The sequence below is a fragment of the Protopterus annectens genome, chromosome 4.part1 (genome assembly GCF_019279795.1).
Source record: "Protopterus annectens isolate FY-2018-M chromosome 4.part1, PAN1.0, whole genome shotgun sequence".
NCBI lineage: Eukaryota > Metazoa > Chordata > Ceratodontiformes > Protopteridae > Protopterus > Protopterus annectens.
Window position 1 is genome coordinate 446,872,758 of NC_056734.1, and position 20,257 is coordinate 446,893,014.

The window sequence follows — 20,257 nt, forward strand, 5'->3', positions numbered from 1 at the left end:
ATAGATGTGGTAGACCTTTTTTCCAGTATACCCAAGGAAACAGGTCTAGAATATTTTTGTAACAGTTTGACCAAGTTTTCGGGCTTGGACTGGGACAAAATTTTAGTTATCATGGACCTCATGTCACTAGTACTCGACCACAATTATATACAATTTGAGGGCGAGAATTTTAAACAAACAAAAGGCGTAGCTATGGGAGCTGCTTGCACTCCCATATACGCGAATCTAGTTATGTTAGAATGGGAAATCACCCATTTATTTACTAGTGAATATTACAAGAATATAGTTTACTATTCTCGTTACTTGGATGATATGTTTGTCCTTTGGAGGGGGGACAAGCAAAGTAGTGACTGCTTTATGAATTATTTAAACCAATCCAGTAGTTTCTTTCTTAAAATTTACGTTCACAAATAATTATAAGGGTATCACTTATTTGGACTTATTCATTTCTAAAACCGAAATGGGTTTTAAATCAAATATATACAGGAAAAAAACTTTTTCAAACAGCTATTTGGAATCTAATAGCTGTCACCCACGGGCTATGATGAGGAGTATATACGAAGGTCAATGTATCCGAGCAGCATGCATGACCTCTGACTACTCAGATGTACTCAGAGAGATACAATATATACAAGAACTATTTAAAAATCGAGGATTCCCAGAAGATATGTTAAACAATATCTCTGCATATGTTATCCAAGAATGGGGTAAAAAATTTCCCCCATTATTAGGCAGAGAATTTAAGAACAAAGATGCTATATACGATAGCAAGTATGCAAGAGCCTGTATTTTGGAATACTCTCCATGTGTTGGATTTATTAAAAACATTATAAATAATAATTGGAACATCTTATTAGTGGATGAGGAAGTAAGTGATATAATTGGGACTTCTCCAACATTTGTTTATAAGACTGGAATGAATTTAAAAAAGAAATTAGAACAATCAACTTTTAAAAATCATAAAATTAATAGTTTTGGCAGTACTAAATGTGGCGCATGTAAACAATGTTACGTTATTTTAGAAACAGAGAATCTTATTTTAGATAATATTAATAGGACTACTATCAAATTTCTGAGGAGTAATTGTAACACGAATAATTTAATATACCTAGCAAAATGCAGTTTCTGTTCAGGATTTTACATAGGGAAAACTGAACGTTGTTTTAAGAAACGCATATACGATCATTTGTATTCTATTAAAAATAAGGATATGAACAACGCGCTAAGTAGACATATATTTGAATATGGTAATGAGCACACTTTTAAATTTGGTATTATTGATCAAGTGAAGATAGACTCTAAGGGAGGTAATTATAAGATTTTATTGAGTAAAAAGGAAGTTATCTGGCAAATTTACACTGATGCTGCTAGGAAACCAGGACTGAATGATTTTATTTCGATAAAACCTATTTTGGAAACACAATAACATTACATTTTTATTTGTATTACTTGATGTCCTAGTTTGTAATATGTGACTATTTATGTTTTCTTCTATTTTATAGTTACTTTGCGCAGTATAGTATTTTACAGTTTCGCTGACTATTATATGAATTTTTGTCCATGCCTATCAAGTTATTTTAAAGTTGACAATTGATATTAATAGATGAATATTTATATATATATATTCATTTTTTATATATTAACTATATTATTTATGTACAGATAGATGATAGCATGAATATGTGAATTATTTTTATGTATTGAATTCGATATTTTTAAGTTTTTAATTATTTAGATGTATAGTTAGTGATATATGCAATAATGTGCCTTTAAGGAAGTTATTTAAGAGGGCGGAGTTGGGGCCAAAAAAAGGAATTTAAACTGTTATGAGCCATTTGTAATGGCATTCTGATGAAGTCCACAGCAGTGGATGAAAGCGCTTAATGTTTATTGATTGTACGAACATGGTCGAATAAAGGATTACTTACCACAGGTTATCATTTATTGTGCATCCGGTATACTCCAGCACCTTCATTTTTTCCTTAACCTGACATACCTAATGACTGTGGAAATCTGATCTGAATTTTTTTATGGCAGAAAGAGTTAACCATGAATAAAATCTCAGATTTACAACATCGCGTTTAGTTATTATTTTAGAATATTCACTGATGTTTCATGATAACACTACAAATTAAGAAAATGTGGCTGATATGTTACTGTAGTAGATTTATATCAATTTGTGATGTCTTTGACTCAGTCTTAGAAAGTGACTAAAGTTTGAAGAGATCCTGGAAGGAGAACCTGACTGGGGACCTCCTAATTACAGATCCACTCCTTACTCAAAGGCTATAAATGTATAATGCATCTCTGCATTCTGCTGCAGAACATAACTGAGCTGTTTCTGGCCCTAATATGAGGATAGTACATCAGTGATTACTCCATAGCCTGACATGGGAAAAATTACACATTAATATAATGTTATCAGGTAAGTCTCTGACCAATTCAGACAAGTATCACTAAAAACTGGAAACGGGAAAGGTCACTACTGATATTCAAGTGACGTCTCTGACTTATGACCCATAGGAATAGCCCTAAACCATGATCTCTCAAGTTAAAGTTTAAACAAACTTATGTAACTATTTGGAAGATGAGGGATGTTCCATGTTGATAATAACTGACTGCTGAGAGACAAAGTAGCTCAAGTGAAGAAGATATGAGAAAATACAGGCATGTTTTAGTCTTGTATAGGTCTGAGATGGAGTGTTCTGAAGCACAACTAGCAGGATTAAAGGAGAGAAAAAAAATGTGTTCAAAGAAAGGCAGCCCCAGCTCTCTATGGTTCTATAGATATATGCTAGAGATGTACATATTTTCTGCTATCTGCAGCTACTACTTTTATTTTATGCCAGCTCATTCATAATATTCTTATTGTACTTGTCCTAATTTTTTCTCACCACCTCTGGATACTATCACTGTTATTTTCTCCCAGCCCATTTTATACATTCTTCAGTGTATGTATTTTACATTTTCTGTCCTCCTATTCTCGCTCTACCCTCACATAATGCAATGTTTATCTAAGTAGTGTCAGCTTCTTCCTCTGCTGCACTCCTTCTCCCTTCATACACCAAATTGTTTAGTCCCCAAGTTACTTCTCAGAAAATTTCTGCTAAGAATCTTCACTTATTGCTTATGCTTAATAACATTCCACTTACACAATCTAGTATTGACTTTGGAATAACTGTTATTGCATTCTGGTTATTGCTTAAAATTTCTAATTTCTTATATGTTTTTCTAATTTCTTGTAATGTTTTATTTACTAATGGTATTATATTTCCTTGTAATGTTTTGAAGCTTTTCTCCCCAGGCTTCTGCTGAAAACAGGCCACTGTCCCAGTCGGACTTCCCCGGTAAACAAATGTAAAATAAAATAAAATAGATAAATAAACTACTGTCATTCTAGCCTTTTCTGTAATGTGTTTCATTGGTTCCATCCAAGCACATTGCTCTATTTATCCATTTTTTGTCTCTACAGACACACATGTACATGTGTTCAAAGATATGTGGGCATAGATAACCCCTCACATGCACATATATACACACATGTGCACACACGGGTTTACTTCACATGACTGCAATCTCAAAATACTGAATTTCATTTGACCGCAATACCTAATTTTCAAAGTACTGAAAACTCATTTGACTGAGTCTCATCATACTGAAAGCTTACAATGCTGAATGACAAAATACTAAATATTATGCCATAGACATGCACAGTTGCAACACCAAAGACTAACTCTTTCCAAAACTTAAAAACGACTTACTTACTGAACGATATAAAACCAAACTATGTGGGGGGCTATGCCCCCCCACACCTATATATACTAACTCCAGGATCACACTACAGTGGGGAAAACAGCATATACCTTCCACTTACCTTACAGTACTGTACACACTGCCACTACTGCTGAGAGAGCACGAAAAATCCACCATATTACTTTAGATACTTCCCATAAAAACGTAGAGGCCTTCCCACATTTAAAAACACTACAACACTACTTTCTACACTACTATCAGCATTTTGACAGTTAACACTTTAAGTTACAGTAAATGTTTTTTTTTTATCACAAGCAAGTCACAGGTGAAAGGAAATACACATCACGTCTATGGCTTAAAATTCAATATTTTGAAATTCAGAATTGTAAGCTTTCAGTATAATGAGACTCATTCAAATGAGTTTTCAGTATTTTGAAATTTAGGTATTATGGTGTTAGTCATGTGAAGTAGACCCGCAATCACACACTCATGTACACGTATACACACCTGTAAATATGTTTGCGAAAACCCACCAGTATATTTGCAACAAGTATACATAGGCAACAATGTGAGGAGGTTCTAGATGCTTAGAAAAATGTTTGCCTGGCAAATCAACAAGTTCATCTAATCATTGTTACATCTACTACTTTTATTCTTATTCTTTTTTCTTGGAACCATGTGTATTCAGATCACTATGGTAGCAATGGCTGCAAGTTATGGCAAAGGTCTCTCTATGTAAATAATTTTATATATATATATATATATATATATATATATATATATATATATATATATATATACATAGAGAGAGAGCGCGCGTAAGTGAGAGAGGTGTGTGTGTGTGTGTGTGTGTGTGTGTGTCTGTGTGTGTGTGTGTGTGTGTGTGTGTGTGTGTGTGTGTGTGTGTGTGTGTGTGTGTGTGTGTGTGTGTGTGTGTGTGTGTGTGTGTGTGTGTGTGTGTGTGTGTGTCGATATTTATATCAATTGATTAACTGAAGTTAAACTGTCCATTGCCTGACTAACTTTATTTGTCATGATGTAATCTAAGGTTTTATTACTCTTACTTGCAGCTGTATTCACTTTTGTAAGTTTTTCAGTTCACTGCCTCAGATTAAATTGCTTTTAGTTGTTAACAGCATTAAAATGTACTGTATGCACACTATTAGTTACTACTCCAAAGGTTTTAATATTGGGAACAATGAAATGTGTGCTTGATTAGTGAAAATACTATGTAATAAAAGCAGGAATTATTGTATCTGTGAATTGCTGAGAGACAGGCTACAACCTGAAAAGCACTGATGGGGGTCATAATGCACAATTCTTCCTTTCTGAAATAATGAAGTGTCTGACGGCTCTGCCCATCTCTGTATAGGGAGAATTTAATCAGACTCATTTGAAACCCTTTATTAACTATCTAAACTTAAAATAAACTGTTATTTCACTTGATTAAATTATACTCGTAAAAGTAAAAAAGTTTAAATCTTAGATTCCATTCTTGTAAAGTTGCTAATCTGCTTCTGGAATTGCATTTAAGCTGAATGCTGACTGACCACCTTTTGTTAAAGCATTAAAGCCATTTGTAGAAATAAATCATGGGTTGCCCATATGAAAGAAGAGAAGAGCTGTGAGAGGATAGCTTTAGCAAAAAGAAATTTGAAAGCAGCATTTCCCCTCTCTTTGTGTGTGTGTATTTATCAAGCTGTGGTTTGGAGTAAAGGGAAAACCCAGCTGAGAAAGATAAAGGAGAAGAGAAAATGGTGGCTGCACAAAGAATTCAATGAACGGTCACAAAGTTTATTTTTCTTATTTAGTATTTTAGCTCCCCTAGTGCTACTCTTGCCTGCCACTGGTCACATCCACATCACAAATTATCAGTCCCATGCCTTATTGTACTAACATGCACATGCATCCGACAGCACCCCCTCCCCACATTCAGAATATTTCCTACGAAATTCAGTCACTGTCCCAAACATTTCTTAAAACTGCTAAATCAGGAAAAATCCCATACATTTTTTTTTTCTGGAAAAAATAACAAGCTCCTGTGATATGCATGTTACTTTATGACCTCTTAATAAGTGTATGTCAGTTTGTGTCTTCTTGCTGTCCAATCCTAAGGTATGCAATACATCTCCTTTTGCATGAGCGAATGTATTGCTACTGGTACTTATAAAAGTGTAAAGCAATATATGTGATTTTTTTACATTTAATATAGTATTGATTGTTTATTAGTGATGTTTGTGTACTATGCCGTAACACTTCCACTGCTTTATTAGTCCATCTTCTTTCATCTTTGAATGTATTTCTTTACATTACCCCTCATTACCTTAATTACTGATATCACAGCACATCTTCCTTCTTACCTCCAGAATAAAAATGTTTAATTCCTCCGTATTCCTCACATACTTTGTTATCCAACTACTTTATTACCATTGTTATCCTCTGACCCCATCAAATACCAGATTCGTTCTTTCTGTAAGGTGCCTGAACTCTCCATAATACTCAAGATATGGCCAGTTGTTATGTATTTAACAATCTGATTATTAATTAAAAGTACATATATTTTTGACTACAACTGAACACTCTCAAATTTAATTTATTACAATTCTTAATTATGTCAAACTAACACAGACTACTTAATAAGCAAACACAAGATCCACAAATACAGCATAAATAAATTTACAATTTCTAAACAGAACAGTGATCGCAAAGTTGGAGATGTTAAAGGTCATTAACAACTGCAGATAAGCCTTCATTGTCCAGTACAAATTATCAACGGATGGTAGAACTAGTTAGATGGGAATTCATCTCTGACAGAATGCTAAGCCAGCATATGAATGACTAGCATGTGAGTATGAAGATAAGACTGAAAGTCCACTAGATAAAACTGAGAGTCAGCTAATGCTGTCTGAACCATTTGCTTTATTTACCATCATGCTTGCTTAGTTTACACACTGTGTGCTTAATCAAAAAAATATAGGATGAAATATAAGATAACATAAAATGAAATAAAATAAAATAAAACTAAATAAACAGTACACGTATGGTGCTCTGCTTATAATGTTCACAACTTTCCATCACAATAACAATAATCCTAATGGTTTAAGTGAGATATAGCACCCACTGTGTTGCTAGGCTTACCTTTGTTAACCCACATTGTGATGGTTTTCCATTTAAATAAGCTTGCCCCACAAAATTCCTATGTGAATATTTATTACTGCATTTTTTCCCCAGATTGTCCAGTAATTTGCAGGGGATACTGCCCATCAGCCAGCTCTGGCAATATCTACAATTAGGCAAATAAAATAAAAAAAAAATCTGCCAGCCCACACTGCCCAATAATAATATGGCTCCCAAGTAGAGTTATTCTGCTCATGAATGTCAAAATAGCTTCAAACCTCATACATGCCTCAGATGTTGTAAGAAATTCACTTAAATCCTTCAGGATGAAAACTTTTCACCTATGTTAGGTCAACCATAACAGGCTGTTGTAATCTTAAAGCCTAATGTTACATCTTGGAAGCTAGTAAGCTAAGTCTACCTGCTTATAATGAGAATATATGACAGGGGAAACAAATATGTGCCACACCATTTAAAGAGAAGTATAAACCTATGTGACTAATTGGGCATCAAAAATCTTTTCTAGAAAATAAAAGGAGGAAGCATGAATGGGGCATGGATTTACAAAGATTATTGCTAAAGTGTAAATAGTGTGGATGACGTTAACATGGCTTTATTTGTCAGATGAGGGTTTGGGAATGAAGGTATAAGACACAGCACAAGTTACTTGTTCATTTTGTACCATATAAGGTTGTGTCAAAATGCCCTCTGGATTAAAGGTAACATGAGCACATGCTTAAGGTAATTTTCACTAGAGCTTTATTTTTTGATTGCTTTAAGAAGCTATGTTTCTTAGGTAAGTTTTGAATATTTCTATCATCTTTCTTTATGAGTTAAAGCCACAGATAAGAGTGTAATAACTATATTACATCATACTGCATATGAGTGATGGCAGAAAAATACATGATTGTTTATACTGTGTGACATACATGTTTTTGCATTAACACCTTGCAGCAATTCTTAAAGGAACCCCTGAAGATATTGGTATTCTTATAGGCTATACCATCAATTGGTTGACTATTCATCATATCCACCACTAGTCTTTCCAAAAACAATGAATACATAAGTAAAATGGTAAGGTCCAGACTGAAGTCTGTGCCTTCAGTTTAGAAGTAGCATTCCATAGTTTGGTAGTTTTCGTTCCTCTTTGAATGCATTGTTTCACATTATCTCTCATTACCCGGATTACTTTTATAACAGTACTTGTCTCCCTTCTCTCCTCCTGAATAAAAAGGTTGAATCCCTCCTCAATCCTCACATACCTCATAATCTTGTCCCTTTATTACCCTTCTAATAGCCAAATTGATCTTTCTTTAGGCTACATGAACTATCCATAATATGCAGGCTATGGCCTGGCAATGATTATTCTGTATCATTACATACCAACTGTCCTGGAGAGCAATATTCAATCTACTGTTACAAGATTATGACCCTCATCAGGAGAAGAAGCATTTCCATTCCATGCACATAGTTTAAAATATTGTCTGGGCTATCTGATAGCTCTATTCCTGTGGTTTGACTTTCATTTCCAAGGACAGCATGTTTGTCTAGTTGTGTTGAGATTTTTAATTATTGTTGTACTATTATAGCTGGATACCTCAGTGGTACATATTTCACTGTGCTGTAATGGTACACTTCATTTTGTTGTGTTTTTAATAGAAAATTGTTAAATCAATATGTTTTATAGTATTTATGAACAACACTGCATTTGGTTGTATTTCTTAATATTTTGAACTATTGTTTGGCGTTGACTGGATCTAAGGCTGTTTTTTTCTGAAACTCAGTAAATTTTTGCTGTATGTATAAATAATGCCATCATTTCACCCTTTTAGAATCTATTCACAAAAAGAGACAGGATGCTTTCTTTGCACATTTACCATGAGACATCAGCCCAAATGGTGTCATCATTCTGCAGCACTGTCGTCCACAGGTATTTTTTTTTTTTAAAAGACCACTGCAGCTGAGTATGACCAGGCAAGCAAATATTGTAAACAATAGTAAAAGCTATAGAAAGCAGATGTTGCTATGAGGTATGAAGTTATGCTATATGAATGAACAGACAGCTAAATGTGCTTAAAAGTTAACTTGAAACAAATCAAATATTTTTTTTCTTTAGATCATTATTAATAAATGTATAATAATACAAACAAAGACACTATAGAAGAGAAAAATGGCATTACAACAATAAAGGACTTGCAACAAAGCAAGCGTTCTGTTAACAGAGGACTAGTATGATTATGCATTAAACAAAGTAAAGTGTAAGATACATTAAGCTCATGTTGCAACCTGTATTCTCCAGGGATCAAAGTAAAACAGCTCAAAGGAAAGGATAGCAACTGTTCCAAAAGTCATTTTTCAGCATTTTAGTATTATACGTGTGAGTCAGGGTAAATATGACATTGTCAGCTCAATTTCACATAATTTATGAATACTCCGTAGCAGAATTGTATTTTCCCGTTTAGCACATGCATGTGCCATATCTAGGAGGTCACCAGTTCATTCAGTTCTGATCAAGTAAAAGAGTTTACTCTAAAAAATGGGCGATCCTGCAGATTATTTAAATTTTATATAGGTGGACATGACTTCTGAAGATAATAAAGGACTCTGTAGCTATGCCTGTCCCACGTGTATCTCACTGAGGAAGAAGAGATCAATAATTATAAAGCAGGCTGACCACTAGAGGACAAAATGTTTGCCAAAAGTTTAATCTCCATATTCAAACAAATGACCCTGAAATTTTCCTACCTAGAATGCTCTATATTGTGCCTGAGAAGAAGGAAAATATGCTATTGTTGTTTCTTTTTAGAAAATAACCCCTATTGCTGGTCATATGATAGAAATCCAGCAATAATCTACTGATACAAGAATGTGTAGTCTTGTAAAATCAGAAAAAAAAAGACATCAGAGCTAGGTCGTCATAATTGATGATTTCCTGGACCCCCAGCATACCTTTCAGCCTCTTAGCTTACGAATTCTGGACAACAAGAAAACCAAAAATAATGGGGGGCACAGGTCTAAAGTCAGAGACTGATTTTAAATATTGTTCTTACAAGCTTATTAAGTTGTTAGAATAACAAGTTTTGCATTAGCATTTATTTTTTGAAAGTATGAAACCTGATACTCAAAAAAGTCTGTCATTTTTTGTGACTTCAGTTCTCAACGATTTACCAGAAATCTAGAGTTTGTGAGAAACATACCAAAAATATGTGGGAAAAATCTGGAAATTCACAAAATTCTGGACAGATGAGAGGAATACCCCCCCGTTATGACATGGGTCATTCATTATAATAGCCACTGTAGAGCAACTCCATAATAAATTCTAAGTAGTCACCATTTGAAAATGGGAATATAGCATATTTACTATGTCTTGGAAGGTACAGTTTTTAGAAAAGGAAACAGACATTGTATTAATGATTGAGTGATTAAAAAAATGGTGTCATCTTCATACCAAACTGCTATCATTTCTCATTCCACTCACTTCTTCACAGGTAAAAACCCAATAAAACAACTTGCTGCTTGTCTTGTCCTTATATGTTTGTTATAGTCTGTAGGACCTGAATCTATAGAGGTAAGTATACAGGAGACTACAGTTTGAATTTAAATGGCAGAATTTATATACCTAACTTGAATGTCTGACTATAAATGAAAAGGGTGTCTTCCACAATATTTGATGTCACTTCTAAAAGGTCACTTAGGTCCCAACTTTTACTTCTGTGCAATTTTAAAAAACATCTACTGTATACCATAAGGTTAGCCTGTCTCAATAAAATTGAAATTGAACAGCCTTCAAAATGAGAGAAATCATCGTTCAGACATTTACATATCTTGGATCTTAAATTAATGTCAGACTGACCCTTCAGATTCCATTTAGGCCAGTAGGCATGTTATATCAAGGTGCTGGAAAGAAAGGATTAATGGTTTGATTATTACTACATAACTGACACCAGGAATGAGTTGGATGAGGTATAAAAAGATAATATAAGTTAAATGTGGTAAAATTCAAAATGGTAAGTGTATGCTTAAAGATTATTGTGATTAATCATCTAGATATATATGTATCTTAAGAAGCTAGCAGACAGCATCCAACTCCACTCAACCATATTCATACAGAGCTTCCTCCATAATTACCTTTTATTTCAGCTTTTTTCCTTCATTCAGTATGTGACTGTTTATTTCTTGGTGTTTTAGCGGTTCATAACCTGGTGCTACCTGCTCCATTCACCCTTGCTCCATTCAGGCTCAGTCCACTCCTCTATCCTACCCCCATTGCCACCCACCCATGCCCTCCTGTAATTTATAGCTAACCTAGACAGTCCCCTGAATTACCTGACTTCTCTAACAACAAATCCTTACTCAGTGGTACTTCCTTCTCATTCATGTTTTCTTATAATTCATTTGCACTTTTCTCATTGCCCTTATCTACCAAATAATACTGCTTACACTCCCACACTAAACTCATCCTCTCTCCTCCTACCTTAATACACTCTTTTCTTATCTTTCTCTATTGCCTCCATTTCCAAAACCCTATCCAACAATGCTCTGTCCCACTCCAAATACCTTCCTACCCCCCTCTCTTTTAAAACCTGTTTGTCCTATTTCTTGCTCTTCTGCTTCTAGTGATTTCTAATTAATATAGCAGATATTTTATCCTCCTAACCTACTCTCACCCTATTAATTCATTCTTACTTCTTCATTAGCATCCTTACCATGCCTCAAATAAAACCATTCATCTCTCTTACTTACTTGTGATTTCTGCTATCCCTAGCTCTTTATACCACCTCCTACCAGTCCTATTACAATCTACCTCTATTCTACTCTGCCTATTATGATGCAGAGCCTTTACCACTATAGAGCCATTGTTCACATCTCCCCACAATTTTTAAAACTTCTACTACACTGCTTTGCTCTCTTAGATATTTTCACACCCATAGCAATGCTTATAGCCTTTATAAACATTACAGACTTTTTTCTAAACTAGAATTTCTTACCCTCAACTCCCTCACCCTCATTAAACTCCAATGTGACATCCACCCTAACCCAGCTCCATACTCTCCACAACCTCAAACCCTCTTCACCCTGCAAACCCAAATACTGACATCTCCCCTCCCCACCTCCCTGCTCTAAAAACATGTAACTCTGACCGACTCATAATAAATTTCAACCTTATAGGCCTCCTCAAAAAATTCATGACTTTCACGCTGCCAGTGCCCTGTACTCCCCAGATATAGGCATAATTACTGAAACCTTGGCTAAGCCACAAATAAAAATATAAGAAATACTTTCCTCTGGCTATAGTATCTTCAGAATGTATAGATTATCTAAATATGGTGGTGGCATTGTCATAATGTTTAAAGACAACCTAAATCTATACAGCTCAACTCAACTGTACTCCACCTTACCTGTTCCTCTACTTATCCACCAACTTTATTACCTTGTATAACTTCATTCAAAACATTAATCATCCTACACTACAAGCTCACTAATAGGCAATCTTGACTGGATATAACAAACAAATCCAATCTTAGCTATGATGTTGGTTGTCTTCCAGATACTCTAAGTGGGCACTTCCCAACCTATCTCATCAGAAAACATACATATTGTACCAGCAATGTTCCATTCTGCAAAATTTGTAATAAAAAACAGTTTTCCACCACTGTATTCAACACATTTTTACAGTAATATGACTGGTCACCTCTAAAAACCTTCAGATTCAACTTTACTGTACAGTACTTTAATAATGCTTTCCTACAAATACTTAACAACCTTGTCCCAATCAGGAAAATTCATACTAAAGCCAAACAACTTCCTTGGTTATCAAAAGAAACAATTCTTCTACTTAAGCAAAGGGACAAAGCCTGGAGTATTTTTCTTAATAACAGAAATAAAGTCAATATTGCCTCCTATCAACAATTGAGAAATCGAGACAAAAAACAAATAAAAGAGGATAAAAAACTTACTTTCAATCATGTCAACTGAAATACCAAAATAATCCCCACAAATTCTGGCAAACAATCAACCTCATTCTTAACCAAGGAAACCCTACTACCCCAGCCCCAACAACTAGCAGCTCTACAGGCTGTAATATCCACTCAATTCAATACCCACTTTATCACCTCAGTAACCTCATTACTGAACAAAATGGCAAATTCCCCACTTTCCATTGCCACCCCCACCAACCTTAATACTACCTTTTTCTCTCTTAGACTAATCCAAACTAGTTATATAAAAAATCTCCTAGGTAAATTAAAACCAGGTACTCTTGCTGCAGATCAGTTACTAGGTGACTTTCTAAAACTAGCTGCCAGATCTATTGCTTACCCTATGTCTCTGCTAATAAACCATTCTATCTCTGAACAGTATCTACCTCTCCTCTGGAAAATATCTCATGACATACCTCTACACAAAGGTGGCTGCTCCAATGACCTCTCCAACTATAGACCTATAGCCATTCTCTCCCCACTAGCCAGCATTTTAGAAAAATGTATACAGAAGTACTAGACTACTTCCTTAAGAACAACCTATTATCTAATACTCAACATGGCTTTTGTCCCAAACATAGTACTAATACAGCTCTTATATGTTTCACCAATACCATAACTCACCTCAAAAACAAAAGCCAACTTGTCTCTGCCATCTTCTTTGATTTGTCAAAAGCCTTTGACACTGTATTACCTCAAATACTTCTCAAACCTTGCCTCCTTCAATTTCACCCTGAGGCCCCTGGTTACATAGTTCTCTCTCCAACTGTAAACAAGCCACCTTATGGGATAATAAACTCTGTCCTCAGCTACCCATGACTGTTGGAGTCCCACAAGGCTCCATCCTTGGCCCTATACTTTTCATTATTTTACCAGTGATCTTTTTTCTACTGCTAAACCTGCCTCAGTCATTTAATACATTGATGATGCTTCCCTCATCTGCTCTGCCCCCACTATGAAAAAACTTCAAGAAAAAACTCAGGTTGCCCCCCCCCAAAGCATTGAAGACTACATATTTGACCACCAACTCATATTAAACCCTAACAAAACCAAACTTATGGTCTTTACCATACCTGTATAAAAAATAACCGATCACCTCTCTCTATGTTTTCCTCCAATGGCACAAAAATATAACCTGTTGAATAAAACATCTTGGTGTTACTCATGACAATGGCCTGAAGTTTGATAAACACATAGCATTAACAATTTAAAAAGTTCATGTAAAACTTCATGCTCTTCTTAGGGATAAACCCTATCTCACCAATCATGCCAGACTTACAACAGCTAGGACACACCTTTTAGCTACCCTTCTTTACTGTTCCCAAATATTCACCAACCTCCATAAATCAGATTTGAATAACCTCGAATCTTGCTATAATAAAATAGCCAAATTTGTCTTAAGTCAGCCTCAAAGGTCACATCATTGAACTACCCTTCACCATCTAAACTAGATTTTGTTCTCTCTAATTTACTATCTCTCAATCAACTAATAATTTCCCATTCCATTATCCGTAAACCTGACTACTGCCTGGCTCCTTCAGACCTTGTTGAACCCTACACTAACCTCAGTTCACTCAGGTCAGCAGATAAATTATTCCTCAAAGTTAACAAAACCCATAACTTTCATGGTGATGCCTTATATAGCCACACAATAGCCAAATTCAGGAATTCTCTTCCCCATCATATTCTATCCATACTTGATACACATAACTTCAAACGGCTCCTAAAAAGAATATTTCTCAAATAATTGGTTATGCTCCTGTACCCCCTCAGGCTAAGTTATACTTACCCTGCTTCACTGTCTACTAACACCTCTCTCTCTTAGCCTATTGTTATCTTGGCAATCTGATTTTTTATGTTACATTAATATTTAATTATATACAAAAAAAAACATAACTGATTCCTAATTTGATGTTCTATACGTTTTAAAACTGTTATATCCTGATTCTATTTTGTGTTTATATGCTTACATTTTTTTATCTCTGTTTAGTTGAATATAAATTTTAAATTTCTGTTTTTGCATTGCTTGTACCCTTGCATTCACCTTTTTACACTATATATTTAGTTTTGTAATTTTTTTGGAGCTTTTTTGCCCAGGTCCCCGCTGAAATTGGGCTACTGACCCTGTTCGACACTACCTAGTAATCAAATGTAAATAAATGATAAATAAATAAATAAATATGTACCAGGCCTTGAACTGCTACAATTTCTCTAGGCATGTTTAAGGCCACATTGTAAGTAATCCTTTAACACCTCTGTGGAGCCAAAAAAAAGGATTCTGGGTAGTTAGTTTTAGTCAAAAATTAGTTACTGAGGGATAACTTCTCCAAAAATGTACTGACTTGAATTATGGACCTGTTTTTTTTGAGCCTGATTATTTTAGTTTCTTCCCAACATAAATGTCTTTTTGCAGTCACTGGAAACTGTCATAGCTGAGGCAGGGCACTAGAATCACATATCTCTTTCTAACCTTATTTCTTTGGAGTATTATCACATATTTTTTTCACCTACTTGGGAGAGGGAACATTTTACCTTGTTTAATAAGAGCACTTAGACTTTGTATACTGGAGGATAAAATCATCAGCTGACCATTGATAGAGTAGAGAGACAGAGAAAGTAAGGGGTCTTACACAGTGAAGCTGTCTACCCTGACTATCTTCTACAATTTCTGCCATAGCACCCGTATATCAAACTTGATTTACATAGTTCATAGTTCATAGTTCATAGTTTAGTACTAAGCTAACTGCCCTTGCGAGCCATTTTAAGCCTAGCCAATTATCCCTTCTGAGACTCAAACCCTGCACCTTGTGTTTGTAAGGCAAACACCTTAGCCATTAAGCCACCCTCCCAACATACCTGTCAGAATGTTGAACAGGTCTCTTAATACTTGTCAGTATTGTAGTACAAGGGAATGAAGTTAGAAAAATCAGTGACAGAATTGCAAAGTGGTTCAGAAAAGTGGTAGTCTTCTATGTTATAAGGTGAAAAATGTTCAGCAGTATAGACAAAAGGCATGCCATTATAACCTAAGGAAAAATGAGCAGAGAAAAAATAGAGGCAGTAAGAAATCAGGTAGTGAGATAAAAGAACAATTCGGTAAAAAAAGAATCTTCAGCGTGTTAACAGTCTCATAAAAGTCTACAACTATACAGTGAAGTACAGATAGCCAAATATTACACAAAATGCTATTTAACTCCCACACCAATGTGAATCAAGGGTAAACAAGTTATGTTTATGTTATTTTTTATTACTTATTTGTATATTTTTACTGGGGTAGAGCACTGGTTAAAGATTGACCAGTCATGCATTCAGTTTAGGTTAAATGCAAAAACAGAAATTATACACTTTGTATAACAGTAATAATGCGATACTGATAAAAACATACAAGAATCAACAAAGAAACATTAATAATTAGCAAATACAAAGTAAAAAAAGAAAGAAAACAATGGCATTATCAATGTACAAGAATTTGTAGTAGGTCTGTACCAGTTGCAGGATGTCCTAAATTAGTGATGCTATGTACATATTTATAGGGAGATAATTATATCTTACGGTGTCATAAGCCAATGATTATTTCCACACCCTCCGGATCCATATACTATTACAAATTATACAATGATAGCTCATTACTATTCAAAAACGTGTACGCTGATTGATCAGCCCAACCAACTTGCCCATTGTAAATCGAGCATATACCATTAGAAAAAGCTCCTGCCTCTGAAGAGACTGGACTTTCTTCTATTAGTATACACTAGGGCATACGTCTCACTTGTCCAGATTTTCACAGAATGTCCAGATATTTGCCTCATATTTTTGGTCTGTTCTTCATAAAATTTGTGATTTTCTGGCAAATCAGTGAGGAGTAAAGTCACTAAATAATGACATGCATATCAGTTTCAGATTTCATATCTTTCAGAAAATGTACAATAAAATAAATTGTTATTCTACCAGCTTTTTAACTTTATAAGAGCCACATTTACAATTGGTTCCTATTCTGGGTCTTTATCCCCCATTATTTAATGTTTTGTTCACATTTATTTACCTAAGAGGTAGACAGGTATGGAGGAAATACAAAAAAAATCAGGTACACTCAGCAGAAATAAAGAAATTTATCTGATTTTTCCCTGTATTCCTGCTGTCTCTCTCACACTTCTAAGCAATAAGGATTTTATAGTTTAAAAAAAAACAAAAAAAAAAACCCAAATGAGTCTTCCTTTCTTTGCAGCTTGTTTACAACAGCACTGATATACTGTGCAAGCATGGGAACAAAAGTCCCATTTGCATGCCCAGTACATCAACAAATGTGGAAAAATAAGGAAACAATGCAGAGAAACACTATGGCACCATTATAAAAAGACATTTAAGAAAAATAAGCAATCTTTTTCTTAAATAAAGTCATTATATAATAGCAATAACCAACTCGTGGGTGTGGGTATATGAGGATTTACCCACAACCACTCATTGGTTATTGCTTAATTATGCAGATGATGAAGCACAAAAAAATAGCAGTTACTATAGGAAAGTCTGTGAGGTGCTGTGAGTTCTTTGGCCTATCATCAGTAATATAGACTCATTCCGAGAAAAAGAGCTCAAAACACACTAGGAGAAGCACAAGAGGTGAACATCTTTGTTAGTAAGTGTCTGAGAGACAGTGAATACAATTAGAGATGCAGCCAACTTGCATAGCCTCAAGACTTTTTGCTTGAGGAAGGAGGAAAAAATGACTTTGAAAAAAGTGTCAGAAGTTCTAGTCAATATATTACCCATCTGAAAGAGATGTGTCATCAGATCGTTTATGCAATTAGAGAAAAAGAGGGTCAGTAAAAGGGGACTGGTGTAAAAATAATTAAACATGTGTAAGTGCACAGCCATCTCATCTTCTATGAAAGATAAGCGGATTGAGTTCTATACATTATTTTAGATGAGAAGGCGAAAGGCAACTACACTTTTTTGGCGGGGAGCACAAAATAGGTCTTTCAGTTCTGCAGCATATTCCATCAAATGGTAAAAATTCTACTTCCACAATTAACAGGCAAATTATTTACTATTAAAAATATTGAAGCTAACATAATATTTTTAAGCATTTTACCTGCTTGAATAGTGGCTTCTTGTTGCTTCAAGCTGTCAATTTGAGTTAAGTCTACATCAATATGGGATAGTGGAATTTCTTAAGGGAAGTTGGCTTATAGTCTGGGGCTATCAAACCTGTTCAAAAGGGAAGTGTCTCAATCAGCTTGTCTAACAAGTAAAAATAGCTATCATCCAATTTAGGTGTCTCTGGGGAGCTGATCTGTGCTGACTTCATTCTTACTTTCTTCAACTTGCCAATGCAGTTAAGGGGGTTAAACAGTACAAAAATTAAGGCACACACCCTTTTTTCAGTTGGTCATTATCACATTCCAGACATCCCTTCTTTTGTTTTTACATGAAACCACACGATGTAGCAGCACATATTAGATACCACAGTATGTTTGCCACTACTTTTAATGATCCTGCCTGGGATCTCATGTGTACTTTCTTGTGCTAGATACCTTCTTTTTTATCTGGGAGACACACTGTAGGACAACACAAGGTGTAGCAGTCAGTTACAGACACTACATCAGTGAATCTCGATACACTTGAAAATCTTGCATTGACATTAGTATCAGACTACCCAGACATCTCCTTCTTTTATTTGGGAGACACATCATGTCTCAGCACAACGCACCCAGCTGGAATGTTTAAAAATCCTCTTGATTGTGTTGCTGCTATGTGTTACTTGCAGCTACTTCTGTGTTCCTGTGCAGGTTCCATTCAATTACTTTCAGCTGGTTTGCTCATTTATTTATAGCCACTGTAGCAGCTGCTTTGCTTGGCTTTTCCTGCTTCAGCTGATCTGGGGAGGGGTTGAACTCTAGTCACTGTTATCTTTTGAACTCCACGCACTCTGGTTGTTTGTCTGTAATATCTTTGATTTCTTAGAAAACAAGGGGAATGCGCACTGAGTCCTGATCCAAGATGGCATTTTCTCTCCCTTGTTTTACAACTTTGTTAACTTTGATAGAATGCTCCTTGCTTTTTTACCCCTTGTCACCTTAACTGCTGATCTTCCTTTCTTGTAGATAGAATAATAACATTGATTATCACTTCTCTTCCTATTATACTGGCGTAATCTTTTGCTGTTCTAAGGCTGGCACTGTTCTAAGCCTTACTCTATATATTTATTTATTTTTGTAAGTTTCTGAGGTTTGCTTTTCTTCCTTGTACTGCCAACCAACCTTGGGTCAGCATGCATGTGCACATATGCATACTGATTGTCTCTTGACTCTAACCTTGCTGAGATTGGCTGATCTGCTACACCTATACCCAACCCCATGGCACATCAACCCAATACTTTTCCTACTGTATTTAATCCCTTCTTTTTTCTACAACCTCTTTGAACAAAGCAGTCACTATATAAATGCACTGGCATCCTTCCACATTATCTACCATAACAATCACAACCTATAGATGCCAGTCTCCACTTAAATACTTTTTCTTAATCTTTATATTTCCTAGTACTCCTGTTTTTGACAACTTCCCGCAACCACTGGAATTCACATACTTAGAAATCCAAATGCTCACTGACGTACCTACATTATCAATACTCCAGTAGAAAAAGAAATAGTAATCAAATTTTGTTTTGTAAGCTGGCAAACAGTGAAATTACAGCCATCACCTGACTATAAATGTAGTTCCCTCCTACTTTTACTTTTCTGTGGTGTTAATGATAACCACAGACTCCTTAATCATAAAGAAACAGACTAGACCATAGAATTTCACGTTAAACAATCACAACCCAAACTCCTAAATAATGAAATTCCCATTCTGTACCACAAAATCATAGCTATGTAATCTACCGGGATAAGTTTGTCCTTAATTGGTTGATAGCTGCTCTTAACCTGCTTACAAATAGTTACTGCCTAATTCCCCAATTTCAAAATAAATCTTCTCAAGTCTACTGCAAACATAATTGCAGATTGGGAGGTGGGGTAAGAAAACTACCTCAACAACAACTTCCTAGCTACATGTAGGTATAATGTAAATAGCTTTGTCTGTGAACTCACTCATAACCGAATAATTAGTGATCCCATAAAATCCATGTAAACATCCATTAGCAATACATCTTTTGTCTTTCTCAATATCATCAACCAACAAAAACCTACTTTGTCTTGGAACTAATAACAAACTACAAGTATGGCTAGCACAATAGAACACTGATATATGTGTGCTGTGTGAGAATTTGATAAATCCCTTCACTTCATCACAATCATATTTTCCTAACTAGACTGGCTTCAAAAATCACAAAATCATAGCCATGTCATCTATCTCAGATGAGTTTGTCCTTAATTGATTGATAGCTGCTCTTAACCTGCCTAGAAATGTCCCAC